Raw genomic sequence first — 26,597 nt, 5'->3', positions numbered from 1 at the left:
AAATACCTCCAGATGAAGACTCAAAGAGGGATATAAAATGGTCACCAACTCAAAAGCTGTCTTGGAAGAATTCAAAAAGTATCTCAAAAGAGAGTCAGACAAAAAATGGGGAAAGGAAATGAGAGTTTTGTAGGGGAGTTTGGAAAAGAAAACACAAAAATTAACTGAAGGAAACAACTCCTTAAAAATATATTTGGTGAAATGGAAAAAAATCCAGTGAATAAAACAACTTTAAAAGTACAAGTTTAACTCTGGAGAATTATATCTTTGTTAACCTTGATATAGACTGACTTATAATGATATCAAAAAAAAAGTTATAGGTAAAAAAGTGATTGTACTAGAAAAGGAAAGGGGAGGTAAATGGGAGAAATTATGTTACATGAAGAAAGGAAAAAGACCTATTACACAAGAGAAAAAAGGGAAGGGGATGATCATTGTTTAAACTTTAATCTCATTGGATAAGGTTCAAAGAGGGAATATCATACATATTAGTTTAGTGTAGAAATTTGTCTCACCTTATAGGGAAGTAGGAGGGGAAAAGAGAAAATAAAAGGGAGAATAGAAGTAGAAGAGGAAAGGGGAAAGAAAGAGGAATGCCTTGAAAAAAGGGAGGGCAGATTGAGGGAGGTAGTGGGCAGAAGCAAAATACTGATGACAAAGGAAAGGGGGAAAGGAGAGAGAAAAGTATAACTTGAGAAAAATAGGATGGCAGGAAATAGTTCTTTTAATTGTAAATGTGAATGAGATGAACTGTCCCATAAAATAGCAGACTGGATTAAAATCCAGAATCCTACAATATGTTTAAAAGAAACACATTTGAAGTAGAGAGACTCATACATAATAAAGGTAAAGGTTGAAGCAAGAAGAAATAAACAGCAAAACTATACTAATGGGGTATCACAACCTCAGTCTATCAGAACTAAATAAATTGAACCACAAAATAAATAAGAAAAAAAGTTAAGGAGGTAAAAAGAATTTCAGAAACAAATTATAACTATGTTTGTAGATTATTAATTTTAATATAGAAAAATTATTTTTGAGATGTGTATATGTATTGATAAATTAATATTTGACCTCCTCAAATAGTACATACTATATAGTGTCTGGACTTGTTCTCTGGAGGATCTTGGTACCAGCCTAAGTCCTTTATCTTGGAAGTGAAGTGAAGAGACAGGACCCATATGGATGGTCAAACATGGATTCCATTTATTTCAAGTTCTCTCAGCCTTAAATACCATCATGATAGTACACTGTGCACGTGCTAACTATACTAGGCATGCACTAATTATAGGATGCTGAGCATGCAGGGCCACATAAACACCTTGATATTATTATGTAGATGCCTCTTTGCTTCAAGTATTTCTGTTTCAAGTAGAACACAGGTTGTCACACCCCCTGACTTCTCAGGAAGGCTGAGATGCTCCCAGTGGAGATGAGAGCCAAACCACACATTGTCAGCAGGTTGCCTCTGTGCTGTCAGGTCTTAGACCTCACCCAGAGTTCTCACACTATCTGTGGCCTTCTACAACACATTCTTGTTATATATTTTAACTACTTAATTTATATAACATGAACAGCATTGAATTATCTTTCCCTGGTAGCTTCATATGATTTTTGAATCACTTTAAATGATTTGTCTTTAGGAGAAAAAATTGTAATTATTTTTTTGGGTTTACTTTGGAAGATGTTTGACTGAAAACCAAAGAGATCCTAGCAGTTCTGTAATCTAAGAGATTTGAAGTTATAGGTAGGGTCCTAAAATATGGTAGAATTTGAGGGTTGACCCTCTAGCAGAATTTCCCCAGTAGCTGATTGGATATTCATTTAGCTTTGTATGTACATAAAATAACCTTTTCAAACTTGGGAAGGTAAATAAAAGGAGAAAATATTTTTCTTTTAATGAAATTTCATATATTTTGTCACTAACATAGCATGTTGCTAATAAAGGGAAAATGTCTAATGCCATGTTCCTATAATTAACTCATTCGAAGCCTAAAAACATTATAATGGACCTTAATGTTGGTTTGATTACCTTCTTTTAGATTCCAGGGATTTTATCAAGATGCACTTTTCTAAATTCACTCACAATTGCTTTAATCTCTGCTACCCTTTCATTTATGTCTCTCTTTATATAATCCCTGGCTTGTTTAATGTTGAATCAAGATTCAGTATCTTGAAAATATTGGTATAATGAAACAGGATAAATATGGCATCTTTGGATAAACAAGCAATATAGAGGAAGCTAGGAAAATATTTTTCTTTTTCTCAAGATTTCTTTCAGTCTGATTTATCTTCTCTGTGGTTTCTTTAAACACAGTTATTTTCCTTGAAATCTCTCCCCTATGTCTCAGTCCTTTTAAATTTCTTCCATTCTCTTAAAATCTAGAGATTCAGAATCTCTTTCTCATTCAGTTATGAAAAATATTTCTCTCATGTTATATAAAAAGTTTAGGGCATGTAGAGTATTTCAAGCAGTGGCATTTATTATTTCAAGAAACTGAGCAATCCTTCTGATTATTAAATTTTATCAAAAAATGTTGCCTTTAATTTAGTCAATACACCAGAGTCCAATGGGGTATCACAATGGACAAATAGAGTATAAGCATGGATTCCTTGGATTAATAGAGAATATATAATTCTTATGGATTCATGTCAAAATGTAGGTAAAATAGGGTTTTTTAATTTAACTAATTTTTTAAAAGCTATGTAATTGACAGTTCTGTTGGACTCTGTCATGATCAAGCCATACCTAGAGTACAGCTTCTAGTGCCACATTTTATAAACGATCTTTCAAATCTATAACCCATTTAGATCAGGTTAACCAGAATGGTGAAGGGACTCTAAACCAATATTTAAGGGAACTATAGTTATTCTAAAAATATTGGATTTAAGGCTGTCTCTAATAGCTATTTTCACATTTTTGAAAGAGCAAAACACATTGTCTGCTTATTGTAGAAAGAATTTTTTGTAATGGGAAATAGAGAAAGTACTATAGTAATCCAGAGGAAAAGTAGTATCCTGATCTAGGATGGTGGTAGCATAACAGGCATAAAAGGAAAGACTGTAAGACATAATATAAAATTGAAATTGACAAGATTTTGAACTATATTAGAATAGGCAATGAGATACCAACAAATGGATTATATAATAAAAAGTTATGTCTATCTTATTTTTAACTTACATGTAATGAAAATTAAATTCTGTTTAGGCCAAACTTATCTATGTAAGATTATAACTAATAGTAAATAATAACAAAAGTAACCATTTCAAAACATGCAAGCTTTTTGTCACATTGTTGGGTTATGACAAAAGGAGACACATCTCTTTAACATATAATAAATATAATTTATTATTAATAACTCACCCACCCCCTTACTTTATCTCTACTCCCATATGTAACTTTATTTTAAATCTGACTAGTGCTAATTACTATGTTTCAATTCGAAAATCTTTGCCACTATTTTTCAGAGATAAATAGTAAATATTTAGTATTTCAAGACATTAATTACTAAAAAAAAAAAACTGTGTTTAATACTAGTAATTGAAAAATAGTGATTTTTTTTTTTTTAGGAAAACATTTGAAAAGCAATTTTAAAAATCATTTTATAGTAAAGTTTTTATATGAGTTCTGAGTATTGAATACACAGGGTTACCCATAAAGATATGTCAAAGGAGACTTACTGTGTGTACAGTGGGAATCAAGAACTTAGTATTAAAGTGGATTAAATTTATCATGAAGTACACTAACAGTCTAAACATTAAACCAGCTTTAGCATATTTTTTTGAACAGTTGGAACTTGGCTAGCTTACTGTGAACATTTATAAAATAGTCTATGGAAAACAGGTTATGTAATTTCTATTCTGATAATTGTATTTCTACATTGAAAATATTTTGTTCATTCAGCCATTTTTATTGTTTTAAGTGAAAGTTCTGTATATAAGTATATAGTATGTTTTTGCATTACATCATTTACATATCAAGTTATTTCAAATCCTAAAATAACTTGATACTTATATAAAAAGTAGGGCAATTTTTTTTTTTGTTGTTGTTGTTAACTTATGCCTAGTTTCAGCAGTAAATAGAGGAAGAGAAATTTGAATTAATTTTTTTTTTCTCATTTTGGAATAAGGTTGTGGAATCATGTATATTTGGGAAGAAATGGTTAAGTTTTCCTTTAAAGTTTTTTTGAAAAAAAAAAAAAAAAGCATTCAGAGTTAAATGAATTGCTCAGGGTTACATAGCCACAATGTGTCAAGTGTCTGGGGTTGGATTTGAACTGAGGTACTCCTGACTTCAGGGTTAATGCTTAATTCACTCTGCCACCTGGCTGCCCTGAAATATGTTTTCTCCAATTAAAAAAAAAAGTTTTATTGATAGCAAAATTTTCTATACAACTGTTTTCCTTGATTTTTAATTTCAGAATTTCCAATTAATTTTCATGATCGTTTACCATAAGCCACTTTACATTTATTTCTTTAGTAAGATTCTACAGAGCTAGAAGCCATCCCATACTCACACTCCAGGTTCATTTCTCTTTTTCTTCATTTCTGGTTCTAGAAACCATGAGTAGTTTCAGGCAGTATCCAAGGGAAGCTGAAGGAAAAACCTAAAATTTATCCCATTAATTATTGATATTTACAAAGATTGTTTGATAGTTGTTTAGAGGTCATTTGAGTTGCTTTTGAATATTTTTCCCCTCCAATGAGTTAATGTTATAGAACAAGAGACATTATAGGTTTGTGTGATCCTTCTTCTACTACATTATAGGTTTTTAGAAGTTTATGAATAAGTTATTGCCTAAAGCTCCACTCTCACTCACCAAATCCTTGGTAAATTGAGAAATTGATTCCATTCATGATTTTCCACTACAAAACAGTTTCAGAACAATATAATGTGAAGAAAAGCAATGTGAAATAGATTTTCACATTACTTGTTGATAGTCTTTGGTATTTTGAAGAGTCAGAAGTGAGAAGAGAGTACCAGAACTACAATTTCAGTTCAGACAAAAAAAATTAATAGACAGATATTAAGTATTATCTTTTCCTAACACTTCCAACATTCCTACTTCCCTTGTCAGAGAACCATGTAATATAACAAGGATTTTTATTTTATTTTTTAATCACAGGCAGCTCTATATTATGTATCATTTTAGAAAATAAAACCATTATTTGGTTATATGGGGAAAGAAGAAAGTGGGTGGTCAACTTAAATACCAAATAATGGAGGGGCGAGTGTATATACATGCAGATTAATATGATGAAACATAATTAAGAAGTAAATTTTACATATCATTCTAAGGTCACAGGTCTACTTCAGTGATGCCATTAATCCACAGTTTTAGAATTTCCTTTAGAGTCATATAAGAATGTCTAAATAATTATTTTATAATCATTCCTCATTTTTAAACTTGCTGTTACTGAGAATATCTATCTATCTATCATTATTTCCAAATCCATATTCCAAAACTATCTTGGAAAATGGCATCAATCAATGGAGTCTGTGTAAAGACTGGTGATAGTTATAAATGAATATTCAGAATAGTTAATGCTGATGCTTGTTTTTAAAAGTGCCACATTAATTTATAGTCATACTCCATAAAAGGCAGTACCTTCTCATCTGCAATCATCTGAATGACAATTTGGAGGAAATATATGTAGACTGGATCTTTAGCAGAGAGAAAGTGTGAAAGAAGATTTATGAGGTATGATCAGTTCTCAAATTGGTGAGGCTTCCAACTGCTGGACAATCTTTTTTCAAAGTTGCACTGACAATTTCTTGAAGAATTCAGTTGTATCTTCCATAAAAGAATGCTTGTAGTTCATCCATCACCATTTCCATGCAATTAAAAATCTCATTCTGACTGTCTAATATTTTTTGGTAGTCATGTTTTGTGTTAATAATTAAACTTTGTGAAGACTGAAGATACAGAGTGAGGTCCAGTTCTTCATCAATAATTTTGGCTTCCTCTGAAGTCCTGATATCTCTTTGGCTACTTTCTTGTGGTGATGCAGCAATAGTTGATCCCAATTTGCACATTCCAAAGAAGCCCTGGTTATATATCTCTGTCACTGATGCTTCCAAGGCAACATGTGCTGACTGCCCTTTTGATTCTTCAGAGCATTTTTGTAAGGTCCTATCATCTTCAAGTCTATTTGTAAAATGCTTGAATTCTTCAGAAATTGAAGACACTGGCTTTAAAAGTATCAAGTCTGATGCCATCAATGTCTCAGAAAAGGTTTAAGTTTCTGTGCAGACAACTAAAAACTGGAGAGGAGACAGCCAAGGCATTTACTTTCAGCTAAGTCTATGATAGATGTATCAGCTGATAGATCTGCTGAGCTCTGTGATATTCTAGTGAAAGGGTGGCAGTGATTTCTGATGGTTTGTTTCTTTCATGCTAGCCTTAGACAGGACTGACACTGGCTTTTTGATTGTTATATTCTTGTGGGGCCATATGAGTGGGCTTGAGATCTTATTTTTTTCCTGTTTTAGGACTGTCCTCAGAGTTTTCTTTTTCTTTGGTAGTCTCCGGGAAAGTAGAAGATACAGTACAGATTTTCAGAGAGTAGAGCTTGATGTTAATTGACGATCTTGAGTCTTGGGTACCACTGCTTTCTTTTCAGGCACTCTTGCTACCTTGATACTATTCAACAAAGTCATCTTGGGTGGAGAAATCTCCACACCAAGGAGGCAGATCGACCACTGGGGCCAAAGAAAGGAATAGGATAAAGGGAGTATAAAACTGGAGGTGGGAAGGAGTGGCCAGGTGGGGGGAGAGAGGGAAGGAGGAAGGAAGAAGGTGATGTGGTGGTGGCAGCATGGAGGGGACGGGAGAAAGTGAGGAAGCAGTATGATGTCACCTCAAATTGTAAGAATTTGGGGATCCCAAGTGGGAGGCGGGCAAGGGGTGAGGGTAGAGTTTCCTCACTTCAGGAATCCTTTAGTCCGGACAGAAGCTTCCATGCCTGCTAGCCCGATCTCCGGGTGAAACTCCTGTGCTTAGAGGCTAGACCAAGGTTTTTTTTTTTTTTTTTTTTTTTAAGAAGGAATAAAAATCAATAAATGAATCAGATTTTGTTTGTAGGGAAGAATCTGGCATTACACATAATGTTCCAATATTCAGGGATATTCTGCCTCCACTACATCTCTACATCACCACCTATAAAAATTATCAGGCCAAGTTAATATCTCTATCTAATATATGCATGCTTTTATATACGGAACCTTTCTCTCTCTCTCTTATTTCTTTTTTTTTTTTTAAGTGAATTCTTTGAGATACATAGCTAATAGTGGAATATCAGGGTGAAAGAGTGTAGAAATTTTAAGCTACTCTATTTGTATAGGTCTAATTAATTTCCAGATTACCTTTATTAATTCATAGCTCCACCCATAATGCAACAGTATATTTATTGTTTCACAGTTCCTTCAATGTTGAATATTTCCATTATTTTTTTTTCGTTGTCTTTACTAATTGCTGAATATGAGTTGAAGTCAAGAATGTTTTGGTCTGAATTTCTCTTATAGATGGTAATAACTATCATTTTGCTACATGATTATTAATAATTTGTAATTCTTCCTTTGACAAATGTTTGTATGTTTGTTCATATAATTTTATTTTATTTTAATTAATAATTTTTATTATATATATATATATTTTTTTTATAATATTATCCCTTTTATTCATTTTTCCAAATAATCCCCCCCTCCCTCTATTCCTTCCCCCTGATGACAGGCAATCCCATACATTTTACATGTGTTACAATATAGTCTAGATACAATACATGTTTGTGAATATCATTTTCTTGTTGCACAATAAACTTTAGATTCCGAAGGTCCATGTAACCTGGGCAGACAGATATTTGTGCTAACAATTTACATTCACTTCCCAGTGTTTCTTCTCTGGGTGTAGCTACCTCTGTCCATCATTGATCAACTGGAAGTGAGTTGTTTTTTCTTGATGTTGAAGATTTCCACTTCCATCAGAATACATCCTCATACAGTATTGTTGTTGAAGTGTACAGTGATCTTCTGGTTCTGCTCATTTCACTCAGCATCAGTTGATTTAAGTCTCTCCAGGCCTCTCTGTATTCCTCCTGCTGGTCATTTCTTACAGAGCAATAATATTCCATAACCTTCATATACCATAATTTACCCAACCATTCTCCAACTGATGGACATCCATTCATCTTCCAGTTTCTAGCTACTACAAAAACAGCTGCCACAAACATTTTGGCACATATATGTCTCTTTCCGCTCTTTAGTATTTCTTTGGGATATAAGCCCAGTAGTAGCGCTGCTGGATCAAAGGGTATGCACAGTTTGATAACTTTTTGGGCATAATTCCAGATTGCTCTCCAGAATGGCTGGATTCTTTCGCAACTCCACACCAGCAATGTATTAGTGTCCCAGTTTCCCCACATCCCCTCCAACATTCATCATTATTTGTTCCTGTCATCTTAGCCATTCTGACAGGTGTGTAGTGGTATATCAGAGTTGTCTTAATTTGCATTTCTTGGATCAATAGTGATTTGGAACACTCTTTCATGTGAGTGGATATAGTTTCAATTTCTTCCTCTGAGAATTGTCTGTTCATATCCTTTGACCATTTATCAATTGGAGAATGGTTTGGTTTCTTATAAATTAGGGTCAGTTGTCTATATATTTTGGAAATGAGACCTTTGTCAGAACCTTTGTTTTTAAAAATATTTTCCCAATTTGTTACTTCCCTTCTAATCTTGTTTGCATTAGTATTATTTGTACAGAAACTTTTTAGTTTGATGTAATCAAAATCTTCTATTTTGTGATCAATAATGATCTCTAGTTCTCCTCTGGTCATAAATTCCTTCCTCCTCCACAAGTCTGAGAGGTAGATTATCCTCTGTTCCTCTAATCTATTTATTATCTCCCTCTTTATGCCTAAATCATGGACCCATTTTGATCTTATCTTGGTATATGATGTTAAGTGTGGATCCATATCTAATTTCTGCCATACTAATTTCCAGTTTTCCCAACAGTTTTTTCCAAATAATGAATTTTTATCCCTAATGTTGGTATCTTTGGGTTTGTCAAAGATTAGATTGCTATAGATGTACCCTTTTTTGTCCTTTGTATCTAATCTGTTCCACTGATCTACCGGTCTATTTCTTAGCCAATACCAAATGGTTTTGGTGACTGCTGCTATATAATATAGCTTTAGATCAGGCACACTTAGACCACCTTCCTCTGAGTTTTTTTTCATTAGTTCCCTTGCAATTCTCGACCTTTTATTCTTCCATATGAATTTTGTTGTTATTTTTTCTAGGTCATTGAAATAGTTTCTAGGGAGTCTGATTGGTATAGCACTAAATAAATAGATTAGTTTGGGGAGTATTGTCATCTTTATTATATTCGCTCGGCCTATCCAAGAGTACTGAATGTCTTTCCAATTATTTAAATCTGATTTTATTTTTGTGGCAAGTGTTTTGTAATTTTTTCTCATATAATTCCTGACTTTTCTTTGGTAGATGGATTCCCAAATACTTTATACTCTCAACATTTGTTTGGAATGGAATTTCTCTTTGTATCTCTTGCTGTTGCATTTTGTTAGTGATATATAAAAATGCCGAGGATTTATGTGGATTTATTTTGTATCCTGCCACCTTGCTGAAATTTTGATCTGGCTGCCTCCACATTAAAAGATAGAAGGGCCTGGAACCTGATATTCCATAAGGCAAAAGATCAAGGACTGCAACCAAGAATGAACTACCCAGCTAAGTTCAGCATCTTTTTCCATGGAAGAAGATGGTCATTCAATGAAACAGAGGAATTCTATATGTTTCTAAGAAAAAAATCAGACTTAAGTATTTGACGTTGTTCTCCAGCTTCTCATTTTTTTTGTTTTGTTTGACTGATTCTTGGGTTCTCTGTGAATCATTCATTTCTATTTGTTCCATCCTGTCTTTTAAGGAGTTATTTTCTTCTTTCACAGTTTTTAGTTCTTTTTGTAAATGCCCAATTTCGTTTTTAAATGAATTATTTTGCTCTATTGAATTTTTTTCCATTTCCCTAATTTGTTTTTTTAAGAATTATTTTCTTTTTCCAATTCAGAAATTCTATTTTCTTGAGACTTTTTTATCTTTTCCAATTCAGAAATCCTACTTTCCTGTGTTTTTTTAACCTTTTCTAATTCACTAATTTTGTTTCCCTGCATCTCCTGTGAATTCTTTATTTTTTCCAACTCCAATTTCAGGACGTTGTTATTCTCTATCATAACTTCCCTTTCCTTTCCCCATTTTTCTTCGATCTCCCTCAATTTTTTAAGAGCTTCTTCTAGGAGAGAGTTATGTGATGGGGGGCAGGAATCGTTCCCCTTTAGGTTGTTGTCTGCTGATTCTCTGCTTGGATACCCGCTCTTTCTCTGTATAGAAGGAATCTATGGTTTTTCTAGCTTTTTTGCTCATACTTAAAAATCTTTTGGGGTCTGTCCCTGGGGTAGGAAATTATTTATTTACTTCTTTACCAGCTTCCTCCCAGACTGGATGGATGCAGAGGCTCCTGCGCCTGAGCTAAGATAGAGCTCTGGGAGAGAGTTCCCCACCCCCTCCCTGGAAGTGCCTCAGAGGTGATTAGCACTACTGTGCTTCGAGGGCGTAGAATAGTGAAGACAGCACGAAGCCCAGCCTATGTGTCCGGGTGGGGAGTGGATGTCTGCAGCAGGTGACGTGAGAAGCCCCTGTGCTCAAACTGGAAGTGTCTGCCAGAAACCGCGGTCCCTAGTTCAAAGGTTCCGCTTCTCTGGGACTTCCTGGAGCTGAGTTCCACTCCCTCCAGGTAAGCTAGGCAGTGTGTGTTGCCTTGGGCCGTATCCACCCACTTGTCAATCTCTTAACTATTCTCAGGAGGTAGCTGAGGCCACACCCCCTGGTGCCAAGAGATTTGCTGAGTCACCCCCAGGATCGGGGAAAATCTAATTTGAGTTTTAAAATATTTTGGCTTTCTCTTCTGAACTGCTAAATAATTAGCAGAGAAGAGCTAACAGCCTGTGCCAGATTCCTTTACCTCAGTGGCTTCTCTGATCCCAGAGCCCTTCCCAGCGCAATGGGCGCAGTGTGCCCCTACCCCACTGTCTGTGCTGGTCTCTCTTCTTCCTCCCCTGAGAACTGACCTTTCCTGTTGAAACTCCAGATTCTCTTCAGCTGGTAAGTCGTGCTTCCAGTCCTTGTGGTATCTATCAGTCCTGAGCTAATTCTGAGACTTAATTTATCTAATTGGTTGTGAGGGAGTGAGGACGTTCACTGAGTCGTGTGTTTCTTCTCCGCCATCTTGGTTCCGCCCCTATCAGTTTTTAGTTCTTTTTTGTAAATGCCTAATTTCGTTTTTAAATGAATTATTTTGCTCTATTGAATTTTTTTTCCATTTCCCTAATTTTTTTTTTTGAGAATTATTTTCTTTTTCCAATTCAGAAATTCTATTTTCTTGAGACTTTTTTATCTTTTCCAATTCAGAAATCCTACTTTCCTGTGTTTTTTTAACCTTTTCTAATTCATAAATTTTGTTTCCCTGCATCTCCTGTGAATTCTTTATTTTTTCCAACTCCAATTTCAGGACGTTGTTATTCTCTATCATAGCTTCCCTTTCCTTTCCCCATTTTTCTTCAAGCTCCCTTAATTTTTTAATAGTGTCTTCTAAGAGAGAGTTATGTGATGGGGGGGGCAGGAATCGTTCCCCTTTAGGTTGTTATCTGCTGTCTCTCTGCTTTTAACTTCCTCAGGGTTGGATACCCGCTCTTTCTCTGTGTAGAAGGAATCTATGTTTTTTTTTTTTTTTTTTTTTTTTTAAATTTTTTTTATTATATATATATATATATTTTATAATATTATCCCTTGTATTCATTTTTCCAAATTACCCCCCCTCCCTTATTCCCTCCCCCCGACGACAGGCAATACCATACATTTTACATGTGTTACAATATAGTCTAAGTACAATACATGTGTGTGAATATCATTTTCTTGTTGCACAATAAACATTAGAGTCCGAAGGTACATGCAACCTGGGCAGACAGATATTAGTGCTAACAATTTACATTCCCCTCCCAGTGTTTCTTCTCTGGGTGTATCTACCTCTGTCCATCATTGATCAACTGGAAGTGAGTTGGATCTTCTTTATGTTGAAGATTTCCACTTCCATCAGAATACATCCTCATACAGTATCGTTGTTGAAGTATACAGTGATCTTCTGGTTCTGCTCATTTCACTCAGCATCAGTTGATTTAAGTCTCTCCAACCCTCTCTGTATTCCTCCTGCTGGTCATTTCTTACTGAGCAATAATATTCCATAACTTTCATATACCACAATTTACCCAACCATTCTCCAACTGATGGACATCCATTCATCTTCCAGTTTCTAGCTACAACAAAACGAGCTGCCACAAACATTTTGGCACATATATGACTCTTTCCGCTCTTTAGTATTTCTTTGGGATATAATCCCAGTAGTAGCGCTGCTGGGTCAAAGGGTATGCACAGTTTGATAACTTTTTGGGCATAATTCCAGATTGCTCTCCAGAATGGCTGGATTCTTTCACAACTCCACCAGCAATGTATTAGTGTCCCAATTTCCCCACATCCCCTCCAACATTTGTCATTATTTGTTCCTGTCATCTTAGCCAATCTGACAGGTGTGTAGTGGTATCTCAGAGTGGTCTTAATTTGCATTTCTCTGATCAGTAGTGATTTGGAACACTCTTTCATGTGAGTGGATATAGTTTCAATTTCTTCCTCTGAGAATTGTCTGTTCATATCCTTTGACCATTTATCAATTGGAGAATGGTTTGGTTTCTTATAAATTATGGTCAGTTCTCTATATATTTTGGAAATGAGACCTTTGTCAGAACCTTTGTTTTTAAAAATATTTTCCCAATTTGTTACTTCCCTTCTAATCTTGTTTGCATTAGTATTATTTGTACAGAAACTTTTTAGTTTGATGTAATCAAAATCTTCTATTTTGTGATCAATAATGATCTCTAGTTCTCCTCTGGTCATAAATTCCTTCCTCCTCCACAAGTCTGAGAGGTAGATTATCCTCTGTTCCTCTAATCTATTTATTATCTCCCTCTTTATGCCTAAATCATGGACCCATTTTGATCTTATCTTGGTATATGGTGTTAAGTGTGGATCCATATCTAATTTCTGCCATACTAATTTCCAGTTTTCCCAACAGTTTTTTCCAAATAATGAATTTATATCCCTAATGTTGGAATCTTTGGGTTTGTCAAAGATTAGATTGCTATAGATGTACCCTTTTTTGTCCTTTGTATCTAATCTGTTCCACTGATCTACCGGTCTATTTCTTAGCCAATACCAAATGGTTTTGGTGACTGCTGCTATATAATATAGCTTTAGATCAGGTACACTTAGACCACCTTCCTCTGAGTTTTTTTTCATTAGTTCCCTTGCAATTCTTGACCTTTTATTCTTCCATATGAATTTTGTTGTTATTTTTTCTAGGTCATTAAAATAGTTTCTTGGGAGTCTGATTGGTATAGCACTAAATAAATAGATTAGTTTGGGGAGTATTGTCATCTTTATTATATTCGCTCGGCCTATCCAAGAGCACTGAATGTCTTTCCAATTATTTAAATCTGATTTTATTTTTGTGGCAAGTGTTTTGTAATTTTTCTCATATAATTCCTGACTTTTCTTTGGTAGATGGATTCCCAAATATTTTATAATATCAACATTTGTTTGGAATGGAATTTCTCTTTGTATCTCTTGCTGTTGCATTTTGTTAGTGATATATAAAAATGCCGAGGATTTATGTGGATTTATTTTGTATCCTGCCACTTTGCTGAAATTTTGAATTATTTCTAGTAGCTTTTTAGCAGAGTCTTTGGGGTTCTCTAAGTATACCATCATGTCATCTGCAAAAAGTGATAGTTTAATTTCCTCATTTCCTACTCTAATTCCTTGAATCTCTTTCTCGGCTCTTATTGCCGAGGCTAGCGTTTCTAGTACTATATTGAATAGTAATGGTGATAGTGGGCAACCTTGTTTCACTCCTGATCTTACTGGGAAAGGTTGCAGTTTATTTCTATTGCATATTATGCTTACTGACGGTCTTAAATATATACTCCTGATTATTCTAAGGAATAATCCATTTATTCCTATACTCTCAAGAGTTTTTAGTAGGAATGGATGTTGGATTTTGTCAAATGCTTTTTCTGCATCTATTGAGATGATCATATGGTTCTTATTAATTTGATTATTAATATGGTCAATTATATTAATAGTTTTCCTAATATTAAACCAGCCCTGCATTCCTGGAATAAATCCTACTTGATCATAGTGTATTATCTTGGAGATGATTTTCTGAAGTCTTTTTGCTAATATCTTATTTAAGATTTTAGCATCAATATTCATTAAGGAGATTGGTCTATAATTTTCTTTCTCAGTTTTCGATCTACCAGGTTTAGGTATCAGTACCATGTCTGTGTCATAAAAGGAATTTGGTAGGACTCCTTCATCCCCTATTTTTTCAAATAATTTATATAACATTGGGGCTAATTGTTCTTTAAATGTTTGGTAGAATTCACATGTGAATCCATCTGGCCCTGGGGATTTTTTCCTGGGGAGTTGATTAATAGCTTGTTCTATTTCTTTTTCTGAAATGGGACTATTTAAGCAATTTATCTCCTCCTCTGTTAATCTAGGGAGCCTATATTTTTGGAGGAAGTCATCCATTTCACTTAAGTTATCAAATTTATTGGCATAAAGTTGGGCAAAGTAACTCCTTATTATTTCTCTAATTTCCTCTTCATTGGTGGAAAGATCCCCCTTTTCATTTGTAAGACTATCAATTTGATTTTCCTCTTTCTTTTTTTTGATCAAATTTACCAAAGGTTTATCTATTTTATTGGCTTTTTCATAAAACCAACTCTTGGTTTTATTTATTAATTCAATAGTTTTTTTACTTTCAATTTTATTGATTTCTCCTTTTAATTTTTGTATTTCGAGTTTAATTTTTGGTTGGGGGGGAATCTATGTTTTTTTTTTGGCTTTTTTGCTCATATTTAAAAAAATCTTTTGGGGTCTGTCCCTGGGGTAGGAAATTATTTATTTACTTCTTTACCAGCTTCCTCCCAGACTGGATGGATGCAGCGGCTCCTGCGCCTCAGCTAAGATAGAGCTCTGGGAGAGAGTTCCCCACCCCCTCCCTGGAGGTGCCTCAGAGGTGATTAGCGCTGCTGTGCCCCGAGGGCGCTGAACAGTAAAGGCAGCACAAAGCCCAGCCTTTGTGTCCCGGTGGGGCATGGATGTCTGCAGCAGGTGACGTGAAAATCCCCTGTGCTCAAACTGGAAGTGTCTGCCAGAAACCGTGGTCCCTAGTTCAAAGGTTCCGCTTCTCTGGGACTTCCTGGAGCTGAGTTCCACTCCCTCCAGGTAAGCTAGGCAGTGTGTGTTGCCTTGGGCCATATCCACCCACTTGTCAATCTCTTAACTATTCTCAGGTGGGAGCTGAGGCCACACCCCCTGTTGCTGCGATCTGCTCAGTCACCCCCAGGATCTGGGGAAAATCTAATCTATCTGAATTTTTAAAGTGTTTAGATTTCCCTTCTGAACTGCTAAATAATTAGCAGAGAAGAGCTAATAGCCTGTGCCAGATTCCTTTATCTCAGTGGCTTCTCTGATCCCAGAGCCCTTCCCAGCGAGATTGGCAGAGTATGCTAGCACCCAGCCATCTGTGCTGGCCTCTCTTCTTCCTCCCCTGGGAACTGACCTTTTCTGTTGAAACTCCAGATTCTCTTCAGCTGGTAAGTCTTGCTTCCAGTCCTTGTGGTATCTATCAGTACTGGGCTTATTCTAAGGCTTAATTTATCTAATTGGTTGTGAGGGAGTGAGGACGTTCACAGAATCGTGTGTTTCTTCTCCGCCATCTTGGCTCCGCCCCCTGTTCATATAATTTTAAAGAATCATTTTTGATCACGTTTCATTAATTGATCACTATGTTAAATATAAATTCTTATTGAAAATCTTAGATAAAAACAAAAATTTCTATTCTACTGCTTTCCTGCTTGTGGTACAGGCATCATCTTTGTTTATTCAAAAGCTTTTCAATTGTTTTTTCAATTCAATTCACAAAATACAGAGCTTTAAAAGGGGGGGAGGAGGTATGATCTAGGAAAACTATAAAACAGTGGCAAAAATTAGGTTTAGACAACCATTTTTTACTATATCTCATAATAAATTCAAAAGGTATATATGAGCTGAGTATCAAAGATCATAAAGATAGAAGAGAAGCAGATACTATATCATTTACAACTCTGGGTATGAGATAAATCCTTAATAAAATAAGTGATAGAGTAAATTAAACACAAATATAGATATATACATATATATATATATATATATATATATATATACATATATCTATCTATCTATATCTATATCTATATCTATATCTATATCTATCTATCTATCTATCTATCTATATCTATATCTATATCTATATCTATATCTATATCTATATCTATATCTATATCTATATCTATATCTATATATATTTGGGTCTGCACACTGAGGAATGCAAACAGCACTATCACCTCTGGATAGTTATAGGGTGATTTACTATAGCATTCTCTGTTCGTTTGTTTTGCCTCCATGACATCTCATAAGATTCGATACCTGTTAGAGTGTTGTTTGCACTCCCTAGAATGCAGACTTAGATATATTACCATGTGGAGTTAGATAATAGCTAATGCACAAACTTACTGACCATGCTGTGGGGGGGAAATAATTGCATTTACATAAAACAAAAAAATAGGGAATTGTTAAGGAACATGCCTAAGTGAAGGGGTAGGTCAATTGTCTGAGAACATCTGCAGCTGTAGATAATAACACTTGAAGGAGTTGCAAAGCAGCCTTTGCTGATGCAGGTGTTCCTTTTGGATTGGGAATGAAATAAATTAGAGGCAAGAGGGAAGAGGTGGGAAGTCGGACAACGCAACTGCCTCTCAGTCTCCTTGTATCATCATCATCCTCTCACACGAAGAGATCCATTCTAGAAATATGAGTTAGACCTCCAGCAGCCACTGGCAGGTGGCTCCCATATTACAACAAATATATTCATACATATGCATTAGAAAAAGATTTTCCTTTCTTTTCTTCATCATGCACAAGAAGTAAAGTAATTGGTTCAGAATTAGAATATTACAAAAATCAAATTCTCCTAAGTGCAGTACTTTAATCATTTCATTTATTTATTTTACTTTTCAACTTACTTTTGAATATTTATTTATGGAAAGTGAAAATGACATGAAAATTAAAATAATGGTTTAATTCTTTTTGAATGATTCCTACATTGTATATATATATAAATGAAAATAAAGGCATTTTCTCCTAGATAAGTTATTATTATTATTATTATTATTATTTGGTATATTGGCAACTGGATAATTTTATTTTATAACTTCTAAATATGTTTTGACTGCTTTCAGAAATTACTGGTTGTGTAATTGATGAGGTTAATGGCAGTGCCCAGAATTGTGGAAATCCCCTTTTGGTTGGAGGTGCAGTTCCTTCGTGAAATAATTTATGAACCTAAAATATTAATGACAAAAGTGGAGGTTTATTATTGGATAAAAAGCTAGCTTTACTAGGAAGCCTGACTTCCTGAGAGGCAAATCCTGTTAAGGAAATGGCATTAGGGATGAGAAAAGAATGTCTCCCCAGCAGGCAGGGTCCTACTTTGGACATTCTGCAAAGAAGTGAGTTTGAAAGTGCCCTTTTAAAAGGAATCTTGAGACTCAGGTTTCAGGCTAAAAAGAAAGCCAAAGTCCCCAGGCTTAGATGTTTATCAAAACCAGGCCCAGATCTCCAATTGGAATTTCCTGAAAATGGTCTGGCATCCCCAAAGATCAGTGGGGTGATTTGCCTTAGAAAGGCCCAGTGCAATAACCCCACTTAACTTGTCTAGGAAGATATGCTTCCCAAGAGGTCCTGAAACTCGAATCTCCCTTCTTTACAGATCAAAAGAGAACACAGTGTTCAGAGTCTTAATTTTACAGATCAAAAGGGGACAATTTTCAGGGATTATTACAGTTTACTTGCATCATAACCTTGATCAAGAAAGTCAAACTCTCATCTGTAAGTGCCTTAATTCCAAAACAAACCTTGCAGTACTGTTGAAAAAAAAAATGGGGTCAAAGAAAGTTGAACCTAAAGTGCCCAGACAAGAGAAATACAGAACAGCCAAAATAATATAAATTTAAGACCGTTTATTGCTAACTAACTACTGAACCCCACCAGAACAGGGGAGTCAATATCAAGCAATTTCAGGGACACATTTATAAAAGGAAACATAAAATTCCATAATACATTTGTCATATTAAAGGAATTTCATCCTAGACAGGTGGCAAAGATTATCATACTAAGATCCCAGATAGGCAATAAGACAGGTTATATTTTGTTTTATTTTTGTTTTGTTTTGTTTTGTTTTTATGTTTATCAAGTTATCAGGGTTTTAGGGTTTTGTTTTTGTTGGGGGTTTTTTGTTGTTTTTTTTGTTTGTTTGTTTGTTTGTTTTTTTTTTTTTTTTTTTTTTTGTTTTTTTAGGGTAGTATATCTGGGGGTGTAAAAATACCATCTACATTAGTGTGAAGAGCTTGTTACAAACTTCTAACAACAGACTTTCAAGATTATGTTTCTCATGGTCCAGAGGGGCATCCTTCCACCTAACAGAAATGACTAAAAAGACTAGAGGTAAAAATACTGAATATTTATTCAATGTGTTATGCCACAGTTTTCTTTTATTGTCCTGAGTCAGATTCCCTAACTATCCTGACTCAGTCTCCCTACATTATCCTGCTTCAGTTTCCCTAATTGTTCTGCCTCAGTTTATAATTGTTCAGCTCAATCCTACAAAACCTCCCTATTAATCAGAATATTTGATGATAAAATATATTTTAGAATATCAGAATGCCTCTCCCCATTTCAAGCTACTGTTATGCCACAGTTCTCTTTTATTGTCTTGACTTGGTTTCCCTAATTATCCTGACCCAGTCTTGATTCAGTTTCTCTAATTGTTCTGCTTCAGTTTACAATTGTCAGCTCAAAGCTCAATCCTGCAAAACCTCCCCTCTCTCTTTATCAGAATATTTGATAAGGATAAAATATTTTATGTTTTAGAATATCAGAATGCCTCTCCCCTCCCAAGCTATAGCAATGTCAGATACTGTCTTATCAAGATGCTTCCCCCACATTTCTGGAGGCTCATTCCAACCTGTCAGAATCTAGTTCCCACTCTCAGCACCCTGACTGTACCCCTGCCTCAGCCTACCCCCTGAGTCTGAGCCATGTGTATATAGGTCATTGAGAACTCACATTGTTTGCTGGATTCTTGGAGATGATAGTCTCATTCAGCCCTGGGACCATTTGACTCCAATAAATCTCTCCATTTCAAATAAAATATTAAATACTCTCTAATGTCTATCTTGCTTGAGTTTCTCCTGCATTACAGATTATTTAAGTTGCCTTTTATTAATCCTTTAAGGAGAATTTTGCAATTGAATCTATATAAGCAGTGAACGTGTTTGGCTATGTTTTTAAAATTTTTATCGTTGTTATGATTAACTCCTTTTTAGGGGTAGTCCACCTGCTAACTGTCACAATAGCTAATTCTCTAAATTCTTTTTTAGGGTTAACCTGCCTTATGGAATGGAGGGTACATTAGAAACTTGTCACAACTTAATGACATCTTTTTCTTTAATGGCATATTCCTCTTCCTTAATTGTGAGTTCTTTAGGGAATTTGTTTTTCTCCTTGTTAACTTGCTTTAAAAGCCCTATGAATTTAGCCAGTTTTTAGTAGTGCAATGAAATCTTTCCATCTTGATTTAGGGGGAAAAGAAAAGGAATAAGATAATCATAGTTCCACTAAATTGTAACATTATAAACTATATTATCCTCCATTCTTCATGCCACATTTTAAGGAAAGCATCGAGAATATAAAGTTGACTGAGAGAGCTGGCTGGATCAGTAGGTAGAATAATGGCCCTGTGATCAAAAGAAGCTAAATTCAAATCCAACCATAGACCCTTACTAATTGTGTGGTCTTGGGCAAGTCACCTAACTCTAATAGCCTCTGCCAAGAAGAAAAGAAGAAGAAAATAGAATTGGCACTAACTAAGACAACCAATTTATCAAAGAGACTACTAACCATGGAGCATAAAAAAGTCACATTAAGAAAAATATGTTCAATATTTTCTTGGTCAACTTTATTTTCTTTATGTTATCCTTAAAATATGGCAAACAAAAAAAAATCAGAAAAGGAAAAAAAAAAGAAAGTAAGGAAAGAAAAAACAAATACACAAAAATATTTTCAGGCTTTTCTGAAATAAACCTGCTCATAATTTCTTATAAAATAATAATATTCAATGCTTTCATATGCCATTACTTATTCATCAATTCCCCAACTGAAGGGCATCCACTCAGTTTCCAATCCTTGCCACTACAAAAACAGTGCTTACAAACATTTTTGCATATGAGCCCTTTCCCTGCTTTTATTATCTCTTTGGGATACAGACCCAATAGAGATACTACTGTATCAAAAAGTGTGCGCAATTTTATAACCCTTTCAGCATAGTTCCAAATTGTCTCAGAAATGGTTGGATAATTTCACAACTCCATCAACAATGTATTTGTGTTCCAGTTCTTCCACATCCCCTCCAACATTTATCATTATGTTTTCCTATCATCTTAGCCTGAGAAGTGTGAGTTGTTTTAATTTGCATTTCTCTAAATTATAGTGAAGTAGAGCGTTTTTTCATATGACTATTGATGGCTTTAATTTTATCATCTGAAAACTGTCTGCTCATATCTTTTGATCATTGATCAATTGAGGAATTTTTTGCCTCTTTTGAAATGCTAATTCTCTTTTCAAAATTTACTGCCTTACTCTCAGTTCTTCCCCCAACTTTTCTTCATTCATGTATTTCTTTAACTCATCTAGACTTCATGACACAAAATAAGTTCTTTGTTAGATGATCTCTGACTTTCCTCTTAATTGAAATTGCATGATTCTAATTCTATCAAATACTTAATAAAAATGAATGTTATGCCTTCTTTTCCTCTCTTTTTAAATTTCTCCTCTTTTCTAAAGTGTTTTGGTCTAACTTAGAAGTAAAATTATTCATTTTACCCTATCTTTCACACTGAGAATCACAGTTGTGTATGTTGGCACTTAGGCAATAAAATGGTTCACTATATAGTCCAAAATAAGAAAACATTTGTCAGAAGATTGAGGAATTCTGAAAGAATCTGGCTTGAGCTTAGTATATATTTACAAGGAGGAACTTAGCATCTAGGAGAATTTTAAAGAATCCAAATATGATGCAAATCTATGGATTTGGATTCCTTCATTACTTTATTGTGATTATCATTTTAAGTCCATGTTTCAACCTTTTTCAAGTATCACATTATTGCATTGGCAAACATTATAAAAACACAGGTGGTAAAATGTGCAATTTGCCTATTTTTTTGCCTAATCTTGTTATAAAAGCCATTATATTTTCTCTAATGAGTACTTTTCTCACTTTACCCTGTTTTAAAGAAACTGCCAGGTAAACTGCACATCAAAAGATAAGCAGTAGCAGGCATGCCTGTATTTATTTGGCAAACAGGTGTTTAATTTCCTATGTGCCCAAAAAATAAAGAAAAAAAAAATTCTTGAATTTTATATTCCCAGATTATTCTAGTCACAAAAATAAAAGTGATGATTATTTCTACCACAATGATTTGTATATGGATGAAATGTAATAATTACTGGAGAAATAAATAAAATACAAGCTTTTATTAAAATGTATGGTTTCTATTTCATATTTTAGTACTTTATAAATGTTCCTTGATTTCATTAATGTGGGTTGACCCACCTCCCCAACCATATGCCCATCAATGAAGAGTGTAATCCCTCCAATTAAACAAAAACAACATGAAGGAAGAACTTCATTAATCAGTAGAAATTTTTAAAAAAAGTTCTGAAAGACAAATCAGTCACTGACCTCCAAGAATTTATAATGTAGAGCCAAAAAAAAATTACAAGATAATTTGTGGGAAAGGGGAGCATTCAAGAAATAATTATTAAGTGATTACTATGTTTGAAGAATTGTTCTAGGTGTAGAGTACAAAGAAATAAGGAAAAAAAATTGAGCCAAAATAATAAGAGACAACTCAGTAGTATCCTGGAATCAGGATGACATGAGTTCAAATGTGGCCTCAAACATTTGGTAGCTTTGTGACTCTATTGCTAAAGAGCAATGTGATGCAACATGTTTAGTTTCTGTTAGATCACAATAAATAAAGATACTCCTACATCAATTCAAAAATAAGGTTTATTGTAATAAGAGAAAGAAAGATAAAAATGATACATTATCAATTCAGGGGAACAGCTACATCTGCATCACACACTGCTGGAGAATCCTAGTTCAGCCTCTAGAGTCCCAGATGGGAATATTCCAGGCAATCCATCCATTCCATGAGCCAGACTCTAGAAGATAAAAAGGAAGGCCCTGTTTCTCATACAACTTCATATAGTTTCAAAAGAGATCTTTTAGGGCTGCTAAGTGGTGCAGTGGATAGATCACTAACCCTGAAGTCAGGAGGATCTGAGTTCAAATCTGCTTTCAGACACTTAGTACTTCCTACCTATGTGACACTGGTCAAGTCACTTAATCCCAATTACTTCAGGAAAAAAAAATAAGATCTTTCTTCTCTTCCCTTCCCCTTCCCCCTCAAATTAAGTATGTGATGACTTTTCAAACAGATTTGGTTATTCAAGATATTTTCTTCACTGGAAGTGGATGAGACTTTCAGGGGAGAAAACATCTATTGGAGTTATGTTTTCCTACTATGGGGACACAAGTTTTTTTTTTTTTTTTTCATAACAAGGGGTCATGCCATGCTCATGTTCCCAAAATATTAAGTGTATAATAAGGCCTATTACAAATTGATATGGAAAAGCTTTATATTGATCATTCTCTTTCAGTACCCATGGGAAAATCATTTACTGCTGTTTGCTTCAATTTTCCTATCTGTAAAATGATCTGAGAAGGAAATATCAAACCAATCCACTGTCTTTGACAAGAAATTACCAAATGAAGTGTGAAGAGTCAGGCACAACTGAAATTACTCAACAACATTAAAGATAACAGAATAAATCCCAATTTTTCTAGAAAGGTGTAATAGATGATTAACAATAACAATAATAAGAAGAAACAAGCAAACCAGAATGGGTGGGGAGGATGATGGTCAATCTTTTGATTTTAGAGCTTTCCTATCTTAGGCAATATGTGTATTTCAAGATCAGTGTAATAGTGATTTAGAGTCAAAAGTTTTTCAACTTGTAACAATAGCCATTGACTACACTCTGATGGATTCAGATCTATATACCATGCTGTATTTTATTAAACTGAATAATTGACATTTGTTTTTTTCTTTAAGCTTTTGAGTAATTTCATGTTAGGTTCTTACTAAGTGCTAATGAGATAATGAGATATTAGGTTCTTACTAAGTGCTAAGTTGGTACTTGACAATTCTCTAGTTCCAGCCTTTACTGGGAGTTTTACTTGTGAATTCCTGGGGAAGAGCTTGCATGCTTAGGAGGAGCAAGTTCATTGGTTGAAGTAATTTTTCCCAGAAGCCTTTAGATTATCCCATGACCATTCTCTGGGAGGATAAAAGAGGGAAACTCTGGAGGAAAGAGAGAGTTTTGTCTGGATGAGACTTGAGGTTGCTCTCTGCAGGAAGGGAAGTTGGTTCTCTACAGGAAGAAGAATCCATCCAAGAATTTTGAGTTGACACAGCAGATCTCCTGCCAGAGAGTAATCGGCAGCTTCTGGAGACAACAGCACATTACAATTTCAGAATCAACTTTTCTGTCGAAGTGTTTTTTAGACCATAAATATATTTAAATAAACTGATTTGATTTTTTTATATAATACACTATTCCATTCATCCTATCATCCTCCCTTATGCTAGGATTATTTTAGAATGAAAAGTAGAGAACTTATGAACTGACTCAATATAAATTCATTTTACTGATAATATTTTTTGGAAACCAATATGGTTTTTATTTTTAACTGGTTCTTATCCTTTACTAAAACAATTAACATAATGTATAAATATAGCATGGATGTAACCAGTTAACCTTGAATTTTAAGATATAATATCCTCTAATGACAATGCAAAATGTTTGGTTTTGGAATTTTCACCTCTTCCTTAGATCTATAATTGGTTTCTTAAAATTGATAAGATAAACTTCTTTTAAGGGTCTTGTTTACATTCAACACATACTTCCCTTTACCTTAGAAATTTGTACTTTATCCACTAATTTACTCCTCAAACTTCAAAAGGTGGGTCTCTGGAGTAGATATGAGAGCCTAATTCTTCCAAAGGCAGTTCTGGATCAGCTATAGCAAACTGGGCAGCATCCTCAATCTCTTTCTTTACTTCAACATCAATTTCTTTAATTCTTCAATATTGGCAAGATTGTTGTTCACCATGCTGTTTTTTTAAAAGCATGATAGGGTCACTCTTTATTTATTTTGTTTTGTTTTGTTTTGATCATAGCTTTTTATTTTTCACAATATATATGAAGATAGTTATCAACATTCACTTTTGCAAAATCTTGTGTTCCAAATTCTTGTCTCTCCCTCCCCATATTTTTCTACCCCTAGACAGCAAGTAATCCAATATAGGTTAAACATGTCAAATTCTTCTAAACATATTTCCATATTTGCCATGCTGTGAAAGAAAAATCAGATTAAAAGAGGAAAATGTGAGAAACAAAGAACAAGCAAGCAAACAACAAGAATAATAAGAAAGATGAAAATGTTATGATTCACATTAGATCTCCATAGTCCTATTTCTGAATGTGGTTAATTCTCTTCAATGAAAGACTATTAGAATTGTTCTGAATAATCTCATTGTTGAAAAGAGCCAAGTTCATCAAAGTTGATAACATCATAATCTTGTTGCCATGTACAATGTTCTATTGGTTCTACATACTTCACCTAGCATCAGTTCATGTAAGTCTCTCTAGAGCTTTCTGAAATCAAACTGCTCATTATTTCTTACAGAACAATAATATTGTTGGGCAACTAAATGGCATAGTGGATAGAGCACTGGCCCCGAAGTCAGGAGGACCTGAGTCCAAATCCCGCCTCAGACACTTAATATTCCTAGCTGTGTGACCTTAGGCAAGTCACTTAACCCCAATTGTCTCCGAAAAAAAAAAAAATCACAGAAAACTATAAAAAAGAACAATAATATTCCATTACATTCATATACCATAAAATATTCAACCATTTCTTAATTTATGGTCATCCACTCAGGTTTCAGTTTCTAGTTCCTTGACACTACTAAAAGGGCTGCTACATACATTTTTACATATGTAGGTCCTTTTCCGTCTTTATGATCTCTTTGGAATACAGACCCAGTAGACATGCTTCTGGATCAAAAGATATGCCCAGTTTTATAGTCCTTTGGATACAATTTTAAATTGTTTTCCAGAATGGTTGAATCAGTTCACAATTCCACCAGTAAAGTATTAGTATCCCAATTTTCCCACATATTCTCCAAGATTTATCATTATTTTTTCCTGTCATCTTAGCCAGTTTGAGAGGTGTGAAGTGGTACCACAGATTTAACTTAATTTGCATTTTTCTTTTTTTTCTTTTTTAAAATTAATTTTATAATTATATTTTTGACAGTATATATGCATGAGTAATTTTTTTTTTTTTATAACATTATCCCTTGTATTCATTTTTCCAAATTTTCCCCTCTCTCCCTCTACTCCCTCCCCTAAATGACAGGCAATCCCATGCATTTTACATGTGTTACAGTATAACCTAGATACAAGATATGTGTGTAAATCCAATTTTCTTGTTGCATGTTAAGTATTGGATTCCAAAGGTATAAGTAACCTGGGTAGATGGGATCACTCTTACTCCTCACTTTCTGTGTTTTTCCCCCAAGTACAATAACTGACATATGGTTTTTATTTTAATAGACTATATTTTAAATTAATAATTGCAATCACAAAATGTAGTTCTAAGCCTGAATCACTGACAAATCAATGTTTTTGATTTATTTTCTTTTCATAAATGTCAACAGGAAGTTATTCCCTAAGAACTTTCACAGGAGGCAGTTAATTTATGAAATTTAAATTTCATAAGATTAGGGAATTACACATTTATTTCTATCCTCAAAACTAAGCACAGTCTCTGGAAAACAGAAGTTGCTTAATGAATGCTTGTTGAGTAATTGACTAAATACGTTTTGGTTTGACATATCAGTCACTTCCCTGTAAGGAAACTGCCTCCCAAGGATTTTTACATAAAAACTTCTTAAGCAGTACCACCTAATTGCCTGATTGCAATGAGTACGAGTAAACTTCATCTTCAATTTCAGATTTTGAAAACAACATTGCATCTTTCATTGAAAATCAACATTTGATTTTATTGTTTTATTTTCCTTGTAATGGTCAGTTGAACAAGCATTTATTTTGGTATGGTTATAGATGCCAAAAATTATAATAGCTGATATTTATAGAGTGCTTTCAATGTTACA

The 26,597-nt window shown here is 34.3% G+C and overlaps 1 pseudogene; it reads right to left on the bottom strand.

Annotated features, from left to right (window-relative positions):
- Positions 1-5,667: 5,667 nt before the first annotated feature.
- Positions 5,668-26,597, bottom strand: part of LOC141540601 (kinetochore-associated protein DSN1 homolog pseudogene) — a 31,998-nt pseudogene continuing 11,068 nt past the window's right edge.

Source organism: Sminthopsis crassicaudata, chromosome 4, assembly GCF_048593235.1.
Source record: "Sminthopsis crassicaudata isolate SCR6 chromosome 4, ASM4859323v1, whole genome shotgun sequence".
Taxonomy (NCBI): domain Eukaryota; kingdom Metazoa; phylum Chordata; class Mammalia; order Dasyuromorphia; family Dasyuridae; genus Sminthopsis; species Sminthopsis crassicaudata.
This window is presented reverse-complemented; position numbering and strand designations above follow the sequence as displayed.